At 45.8% G+C, this 9,973-nt stretch overlaps 2 pseudogenes; both read right to left on the minus strand.

Annotated features, from left to right (window-relative positions):
• Positions 1 to 2,368: 2,368 nt before the first annotated feature.
• Positions 2,369 to 4,318, minus strand: LOC120706402 (annotated as a pseudogene).
• A 2,370-nt stretch (positions 4,319 to 6,688) lies between these two features.
• Positions 6,689 to 9,437, minus strand: LOC120709703 (annotated as a pseudogene).
• Between the last annotated feature and the right edge of the window lie 536 nt (positions 9,438 to 9,973).

Genomic DNA, 9,973 nt, shown 5'->3' on the forward strand with positions numbered 1-9,973 from the left:
TCTCTCGAGGGAAGGCAATACAACACACAGTGGACGTAGGGTATTACGCTCCGGTGGCCCGAACCACTCTAATCACGCTGTGTTCATCGTGTTCTTGAGAGAGATCGATCTATGACTAGCTAACCCCCGAGTACACACCCTCTGGGCTAGAGCGGGTGCCTTCCGCCACCCGGCCGTGGTTTGCAGCACCACGACAGCAGCGTTTGTTATTCTTAAAAGGAAATTGTATATACTTATGCCTCTATCCAACAAGTTAGATAATGCATTAATGAAAGGAAATACCAACACATCATTTGAGAATTGTACAATGAATGTTACCAATGAACTTTTTCTTGTGCGCACAAGAAGTAAAACATATGTGATTAGACCTACCCTTGATATATTTAGTCAACTTGGAAAAAACAAACACCTATAGCTAATTTATGCATGGTGCATCTCCAACTCTTGAGAGTTAGAGAAGTAGATAGACCTCTAATTGTACAATGGATAGATTCAATCACTTAAAACACTTGTTGTAAGTTTTCTTTCTTCTACTAGTATCACTTCACCGGTACACAGGTTTTTTTTAATGCATTTGCTGCGGGAAACTCCCCCATAGTTTGAGTTCAAAAAAAATTATGCATGGTGCAGTAGTCTGGCAATGATACCAGTTATAGGGACCTTAATTGCTTCTTTTTGGCATGTTTTGCATAAGGCGCACACTGCCAATGATACCACCTGAGTAGCTGAGTTGTAGTTACCAAACGTTTGTTACTGCCAATGCAGATGCATCTGATGATTCTACAAATAAATCAAACAAAAGTGCTACACTTAAAGAGTTAGGTTCACTAACATTTTTTTGGGGTTTTTATCGATTGTGTATCGAAATAAAAACTTAAACCAAAAAAAAACTTTAGACATTCACTAACATTGTGCTACATCGATTGTGACATCACTAACATCAGTTGTAGGTCTTGCCCGTCTTTCTAGAAGAAGAAAAAACTGTTAGGAATCTTTTAACCGATAAAGGTGGTGTCAAAGATGATGATTATATGATAATAGGGTACATTGTTCAGCTAGGCGGCGCCTAGGCGGCGATTAGGCGCTAATCGGAGGGGCACCGCGTTGATTTGGGGCTAGGCGGGCTCCTAGGCGGCGGCGGCGGGCGTCCGGCGGAGGTTGCCGGTGGGGGAGGAGGAGCTGAGGCAGGGGACGGGCGCGGCGGCGGCGGAGGAGGTTGAGGCGGGTGCTCGGAGGAGGAGGAGGAGGCAGGGGACGAACCTCGGCGGCGGCGGAGGCAGGGCGGCGGGGCAGAGGATGCAGGGGCGAGCGGCGAGGACGACGGGGAGGCGTCGTCGCGTCGAACCAGGTGAGGTGAGGCGGCGTTGGGGTCACGGATGGAAAGATAAGGTAGGGGACGTGGGCTGGTGGGCTATTTGGACTGCCTTGGGTCTTTCTTTTCCATTCAAGGCCCACTAGTTCCTTATTTTTTCTTTTTTTTAGAGTATATGGTGTGTATTAATCACCGCCTAGAAAAATGCCTAGGAGCGCCTAAGCGCGATTAATCCCGCCTAGGCGCTAGGCAGTGGGTCAGCGCCTAGAATCCGCCTAGCACCTAGCTGAACCATGATAGGGTAAATGTCTATACTAAAACTAGGTAATTCCTTGCACCATCATTACTCATCGGCGTGCACACATATTCTAATGTTTAGAACGATCTGAGTATCAAGTTATTTACTTATTCTAATTATATAGCACCAAGTGACATGGTTCCTATTTCTTTTAGGCTTTAAGTCCAAGCGTGGATGCATAGTAAGGGAGATCTTATCCGGTTTTTCCATAGCAGTTGTGGGTAGCATTTTCATGGGTTGGATCTACTGAATGTCGCATCCACTTTTCTTGTACCAGTTGCAATAAGCCTTTTATATGTTTGATCGTATGCTGATCATAGTCCGTTGAGCTTTAAAAAAGAAGTTGATATATGCATTCGATAAACTCATGGCTATAAACAATTTGATTCCCTATTCTTCTCATTTGGATCCGTGTAGTTAAATTGTTTGGTAGCTGCAAATTCTGGTCATGACATATAAAATATCTAACTTATGGCTAGACAGAACGTTAAGAACTGAATTGCTGTATTTTAAAGATGTGCTATTATTTTGTTATAAATACTCTATATATCTAATATTAGGATGTGTGCAATGTTTAGTACACAAGTACAAGCTCGCTCAATTTTTTAGATTATACAGTACAACTCAGACACTCACAACGCATGTACACTCATACCTCTATGAACAGACGTACGCAAACTCTATCCCTATGAGCATCTTCGAATGCTGAGCCGGCAAATCCGCGAGATTGACAAAGTCATCTCAGATGCTCGCTCAATTCAATCGAGCACTGCGCAGTTGCGGCGGATATTCCCTTGGGCCCCGTCTTGACCCCGATCCGGCCCATCTTGGTGATGGCCGTGACGAAGGCCCGGCTGAACGCCTCGCTGCTCTTGGCCCAGGCGTCGACCGTGGGGCTGGACCTCGGGTCCGTGTAGAGCACCTGGTCCGACGCCTTTTTTTCATTTGTATATTAAAAAAACAAAATTTCAAAAATATATTTTGAATAGCGAAATTTTTAAAAATGGGCGTCTGTCGCCCATTACAGGGTGCCTGTTGCCCATCCAGTTGGCGACAGGATCTAAATATAAAAAAATTTGATATTTAGGTCCTGGCGCCCAGGACGCATTAAACAGTGAACTTGTAAAATCGATATAAAATTGTAGAAAAATCGGAAAAAATACAAACTCAACTGTTCTGGATTCTATGAAATAAGATCTACAACTTTTGTTACATAAAGTTTTTCATTTGATCAATGTATCTAAATCAAGAAAAATAGTTCTTGTACCTAGAAAAATCTGAAATAATTCATTTGGTCTAGTTGTGCTTATCTAAAATTTACCAAACTTTTTTTTATAGCTCTTAGGAAATAAAATAATAGTACTGTAAAGTTATGGCTTCTAATATTCAGTATAGCAACATAGATAAATAACCTATTTAAATTAGACATATTGCAAGATCTAATTTAAAAACTTATTTTTGAAATGTTTTCTGGGCCTACCAATTTTGTACAAACTTATGCTCACCATATGCAACACTCTAGCCAAAGATGACATGCATCCAAAGGATGGATCTTGAGATTTAAATAAAAGTGCACTAAACTGGTATTTAAAATAGAGCAAGATACATTAATCAAATGAAAAACTTTATGTAACAAAAGTTGTAGATCTTGTTTCATATAATCCAGAACAGTTGAATTTGTATTTTTCTGATTTTTATACAATTTTATATCGATTTTACAAATTCACTATTTAATGCGCCCTGGCCGCCAGGACCTACATTTAGGTCCTGTCGCCAACTGGATGGGCGACAGGCACCCATTTTTTAAAAAATTCCCTATTCGTCATATATTTTTGAAATTTTGTTTTTTTAAAAAAATATAAAAATGAAAAAAGCGCTGGTCCGACGCGAGCAGGCCCATCCCGTCCCGCAGGTTCCGGAAGTACTGGTTGTCGAACACCCGCGGCGTCACCACGTCCATGGTGACGGCGACCCGCGGGTCGACGCCGGCGGGGCACCACGCCCGCAGCTGCGCCGCCAGGCTCCGGTTCAGCGCCGGGTCCCGCGCCGAGGGGCCCCGGATCCGCCCGGCGAACGCGCCGCAGTGCGCGAACCCCACCGTGTGCCCCGCCGAGAGCGCGACCATGTCCGTCCGCGACAGCCCGTTGGCGGCGAACAGCGCGGTGAGCTGGTCCAGGTCGGACGACGGCGGCGCCAGCCTGCCGTCGACGCTGCTCGCGGCCGAGCGCAGCCTGTCGAGGCGGCCCAGCTCCACGGCGTAAGACGGGCCGCCGGCCAGCGCGACGGCGTCCCTGGCGGCCATGGCGAGGACGTCGGCGCAGGAGACCCGGCCCCGGCACCGCGGCACGGCGTCGACGGCGGCCCTGGCGCGGAGGACGGTGTTGAAGCCGTCGCCGGCGAGGGCCAGGTTCACCGGGTGGTCCTTCTCCGCGGTGTTGTTGGGCGTGGACGCCACCACCACGGAGGCGTCGCAGCCCTCGACGAAGCAGTCGTGGAAGAAGAGGTGCAGCGTGGCGCCCACGGTGATGAAGGTCTCCCGGTACTTGCGGGCCACGGCGTCGCGCACGATGGACTCCACGTCCGGGCACACGTCCGGGCACAGCTCGTGGTGACGGGACGGAAGTGGTGAAGTGATCAATCGTGACGACGACGACATGGACATGCACCCCCGGCGGCCGGCGGCGGGGCAGTGTAGTGGTGGTGTGCTAGGGACACCCGTCACCAATGACTGCCTATCTTGCAAGCAGGATGGATGAGCGAGCGAGGTGGGTGTTGTTTTCTGTTGTTTTCAACAAGGTAAGCAATCTCTATCTCTACTAGTCTCTACTAGTAAAAAGAGGTTAAGGGTCACTTTTTTTTTTCGTTCGTCATCCGCCCCTTCGTACGTCGCCCCTCCCCTGCGCCCGTCGCCCCTTCGTACGTCGCCCCTCCACTGCGTCGCTCCCCCGATCCTGATCCCGATTCAAATTAAAATTCATCGCTCCCCCTAATCACGTCGCCCCCTTCCCCAGCGCAGCTGCGCCGCCGCACGGAGCCGGAGCCTCGCCGATGCTCCTTTCAGCGATGCACGCCCCAGCCCCAAATCGCGTCGCCGTCGTCGCCGCCTCCGCAACTGCGCCGAGCTATGTACAGATCGCCGGCTGGTAGACTCCGATCTGTGTGGCGCGCGGCCGCTCGGGGAATTCCTACGCTCGAGCAACCCTCCTCCGCCGCCGGTGAGTCACGTTACTTGTCACTGCATCACTTGGGTTCTTGCCATGTCCGATCTGGACTGCAGGTGCCATTGACTCATCGAGGACATTTGAATTCCTATCTTCATGCATACTTCCAGATGCAATTTGTCTACCACCGCACTAACGAGGACGTGGCCTCCGTCAGCCTCCCTGGAAGGCTGCAAGCGCCGCCCCCGCTTCGCGGCCGCCTCCCACTCCACCATCCCAGGTCAGTCGATGCCTGACTCCTTTGTAATCGCGTGGCCGTCCAATCCAGCGATTTTCCCATTTGCATCTCATTCATCCCATGAACACCAGGTGCTTGTGTTTTTGTCCAAACCAATTTCTCTAGATAGATCGCAATATACACGGCCAAGGTATAAATGAGAGATCTTTTTTTGTCCATTGCTTCCATGCTTCTGAACCTTGAGGTGCATTGCATTCGGCCGTTGGTTCATGGACCTAGATTAGATAGATGAATGGGACTTTGGAGGATTCAGGATTGTCTGTAAGTGTGATAATGATGTCCAACCTGAAATCAAATGCTCTTCCTGAGTGTCAGTATGTGTATAAGTAGATATAACTATATCTGAAACTGGAGAATCTTGATGGTTGGTGGTATGCATATAACTGAATAAGGCTTGCCTGTTAATAAGCAGTACGGATGAAAAAAATTTATAGTTGCATTATTAATTGCAACTATAACTGAGATAGTAGATAAGTCGGACCGTACTAAATGGCCGACTCGAATACTTATTTGAGCAATTTCTTGATCCATATGTTAATTCTATATTGTGGACCTCTCTTTGGTTGAGTGATATGATCAGCTCAGCACTTGAGGAAGACTTGAACGGTTCAGCCACAGAATCAATTGCTGCTGACAAAATGCTTGGCATTTTTGACAAAATATTTTTCTGCATACCATGATGCTCAGAGCTGCATCCAGAACGACCTGGTACAGAACTTTTTTTTACTGACCATATTTTGTACAATCCAAATGAGGACTTGAATGGTCTTTTTAATTTTGGGAAAAAAAATGAATGGTCTTGACCTGTTAGTGCTGTTTTAGGATTGAGGACTATAGAACATAACCAGTTACTTGTTAGCATTTCTAAAAGTAAAATTACAAAGCACCAAGATGAGAAAATGAGAGAATCACAAAGCCAGAAGAACTGTTCGGCTATGTGATCTGCTTATTCAGGTATGCTTTCTTTCTATCATGCCCATTTTTGAGATGCTCTCACGTTTTATAATCACGTTTTATAATGCCCATTTTTCTGATGCTCTCATGTTTTTTTTACTCGACTTGTGTGCTTTTGTTGGTGGGAAACTGCCTTTTGCATAATACAAGACATATTTTGTTAGCTCTGGCAGAAATAAAAATGAAGAGAAATCGTTTATTCAGACTATGAGCTGAAAGGCTTCGCTTTCAGAGCCGAGAGGTTTGTAATACACTATCTCAAGTATAGCAAACTCTTTCACAACCAGCTTTCTTTGCATCCATTGTCTCTACTTTGGCGATAAATCTGTTCAACTATTTTTTGGTGGTTAGCAAGGTTTTAGTTAATATGCTACAAAACTTGTATATAATGTCCATTGGATTATCCTTACAAGTTTCACTTTGAATAGTTTTGCAGATGTTTCTTTTTGGCGAAGTCATATAGTTCTGCCGGCAAAAGGGCAGAAGCATATGCATTACTCTGTCATGCCTGAACCTGCACTGCAGCAGCTTGCAAATGGTCCTGACAAGGTTTCGGCACTAAACCGACAGCTTGCAAACTTTTTATTTGTATATTTTTTGTTCTTGAAGAGTATTAATGTGATAACCAGTGGCGGAGGACTATCGAAAATTTAGGTGTGGCGGTGTATTTATAGACTATAGTCATATATTATACGGAAATAAAAGTTCATAACAAGAACATCGTTCAGAAGTACCTTAAATAAAGAAAAATATGTAGAGTACTCATCAAATCAACAATTGGACCAAAATAAGCTGTGAAACAATGAGAAAATATCAATTAGTAGTGAAACATTAGAGTAAAAATATTAAATATAATACGAGATATACAATTAGAGTATAGAGTTATACCGATAAATTTATTAGTTGCGTCTAGGATACTTTGGCATCTTGTACTTATTATTAGACATGATCTGATGAAAAGATAAGATGAAAAAGAGTAGTTAGATAAGATGATGCCATCCTAACTAAAGCTGGTCCACAAAGCTTTACCACACTAAATGGTGGATTGCGATGTGTGAATTGGTATATTTGTATAACTCATGCCAGCATGACAGACACTGAGTTACCTATGCATAGTTGTGGAGTTGTGGTAAAATCAAAGACCAATGTCTAGAGCTTTATTATATACTCTCACCATAATACCAAACATGTTCTGAGTTTTTGCTTGGAAGCTAACCAGCATTTCTATACATGGTTTCTGTCAGAAATCGAAATATCAAGTATTTAAACAGGCCAAGTAATACTAGAGTTGCATACTATGGAGCAATATGTTCCAACAATCCAACAGGCAAGGCTGTAACAACTATTTTACTTCCATGATTTGGCCAAGACGTAAGTGTAACCAGCAATGGTGTACTTTTGCCGTTTGAATGCTTAAAAGCAGTACAAGAACTGAAGTATTTAGAACATTGGAGTTTTTGAGTGATGTGAAGTGAACTTATTTGAAGTACTTAGAGCCCACAAAGAGACAAAGAGTTAATGGTACAGATTGAACTGAATTGGCAGAGGACCGAATTCAGATACTTCAGATATGACTTGATTCTGATCATACGGGTTGCAGTTGGATTAATTGGCTACTTTCAAAGTAACAACAATCTGATTGTACCTGCAAGAGGTCCCCAACGTTGATTACAAGCGCACCGGGCACAGGCTTCACATCCACCCAGTAGCTCGTCTCGTCGTCATCGGTTTGCTACTTTGCTTCACCTGCAGGCCACCCGCACAATCCTGCGCGAGGACGGTGAGCACGCCGGGGTCTGTGTGCGAGACGAGGCCCATGGTGCGCTCGGGCTCGGGGCACACCGGGTAGTAGTGGCAGTCCCTGACCTTACCCTCGAGGCACGAAGCCTCCTCCAGCCTCGTGGGCCCGAGACCAAGCCCCTCGGAGAGGAGCCCCAGCAGGGCGCGCCCCACGGCGGCGGCGTGCGCATCCCACTCGATGGCCTCGTCGCGGCAGACGGCTGGGATGCGCGCCGGCCGCCGGGTCGGGCCTCTCGGGCCCGAACGCTATCTGGATGGTGTCACACCAGCTCGCGGCGGGGGCCCGAAACAGGTCGACGTTGGAGGAGTAGGAGACCCCGCCGGGCATGGCACGGCGCGCTCGGCGGCGGGGAGCTCGTTGAAGGCGCGCACGGCGGCGAACGCCCGCGCGGGGTGCTCCTCGGGGACGCCGAGGGCCCGGTGGTGGTTGACCAGGTGGAAGAAGCCCCAGCTGCGGGCGGCCTCGGCGGCGGCGGCGGCGAGGGGCGCGGGGAGGGAGAGGTCGACGACAGGAATGGAGACCCCGGGGCGCGCGAGGGGCGCGGAGGCGTAGGGGTCCGGCCGCGGCGCAGAGGCGGCTGTGGGGCGGGCGGCCGGCGGAACGCAGCGGGGGGAGAAAATTTTTTTTTGGGCCTGGGCTTAGGTATGGCGCTCGCCATACTGGGCCATAACGGGCCCTCCGCCCCTGGTGATAACTACATATTAGATACATGAGTTTTATTTGCCGTCCAGTTAATCTAATAACATATATCTTGCTCTCCTCTAAGTTCAAGCAAATCAAATCCCAAGTTAATTGATTTTTTTCAGTTTTCTCAAAATATGGCTTTTATGGTTTTACTAGAAAAGGCTCTCAATTTCTAACACATGCTCATTTTTAAGATAAAAGGCCAGAAGAATGAGGTAGAACATATGTGTTCTTAATGGTGTTACATAAGAAATCTAAGAAATTATGAATACATGATTCTTAAAATCTTCCTCTTGTATTTTTGTTGTGCCTTAAGGTGATCATCCATTATGAACAAAGTTTTTTATCTATTTATTTATATGATTTATATGAAGTGTATCTCGATTTTCTTATATTGATGTTGTTTTTTTCAGGCCAAAAGGATCTTTGGCATAATCTTGGAGAATGAACGAGAGGACCATTGAAGACCGTCTAAACAAAGGAGTCCATGGGATGAATCTTAGGGATATTGATGTTCACTGCTTGGTGAGCCTGACTGAGGTAGAACCTATGTGCTTTTAAAATACGAGATAATTGTGAAACTTTGTCACTCCCAATGTCATATATCTAATGTTATAAGCAGTTGAGTTTTATGAAATAAAAGTCCTAAAACTTCTATGCATTTGGATTGGAGAAGCATTGCCTCAGATGATCATAGCCTCAAAGGAGGTCTGGTGCATGTTGCATGTCTCTCTCGGATGATTCAACATCAACCACATTTCTAATTAGCAAGTGCCTCCTCTGTTTATTATGATTGTATCGCCTGATTAGCCAGTTACATGAATCGCCCTCTCAGGTTGAGGGGGAGTCACCATGCGCTTGTGTAGTACATCCGCACCAACCCCAGATTCAACCATCATCTTGCGGCTCACAATATTGTCTAGACCCATGCATGTCGTGACACTTAAAATGTATCCATGGGGTTGTTTAGTCGTGTGGAGTCTACGAACCATTACCACTGCTTAGGCTATGCTGTGAACTTTTATATAACTTGTGCGTGTGAACCTTAATTACTATGACGCTCGTTGAATGAAGTATGTGTTTTGAACATTCATGTGTTATTGCTTTGCTTTTATGAGTCAATTTGACCACAATCGTTATTACTATGTTTGAGCAGTCATATTTCATCTTTGATCAATTATTTATGCGTGTAAATTATTTTTGAGCATTTATAGTTTTCTCGGTTGTCGATGTGTGCATTGATGAAAAATATTTTTATCTCCCGTAGCAACGCACGAGCATAAACCTAGTAATCTATAATCCAATGTGCTCCAGGCGACACGGCACCAACGACGACGGTGGTCCAGCACTCCACTCCATGCCTCCACTGAAAAAAGTTTCTTTAATGAAATTATATATTACAAATTTACAGGTGCCTTTCCTACGTACAGTCCCTTGAGGAAAGAAAAAAAGAAGTGCCTTCATT

Source organism: Panicum virgatum, chromosome 5K (assembly GCF_016808335.1).
Source record: "Panicum virgatum strain AP13 chromosome 5K, P.virgatum_v5, whole genome shotgun sequence".
Taxonomy (NCBI): Eukaryota; Viridiplantae; Streptophyta; class Magnoliopsida; order Poales; family Poaceae; genus Panicum; species Panicum virgatum.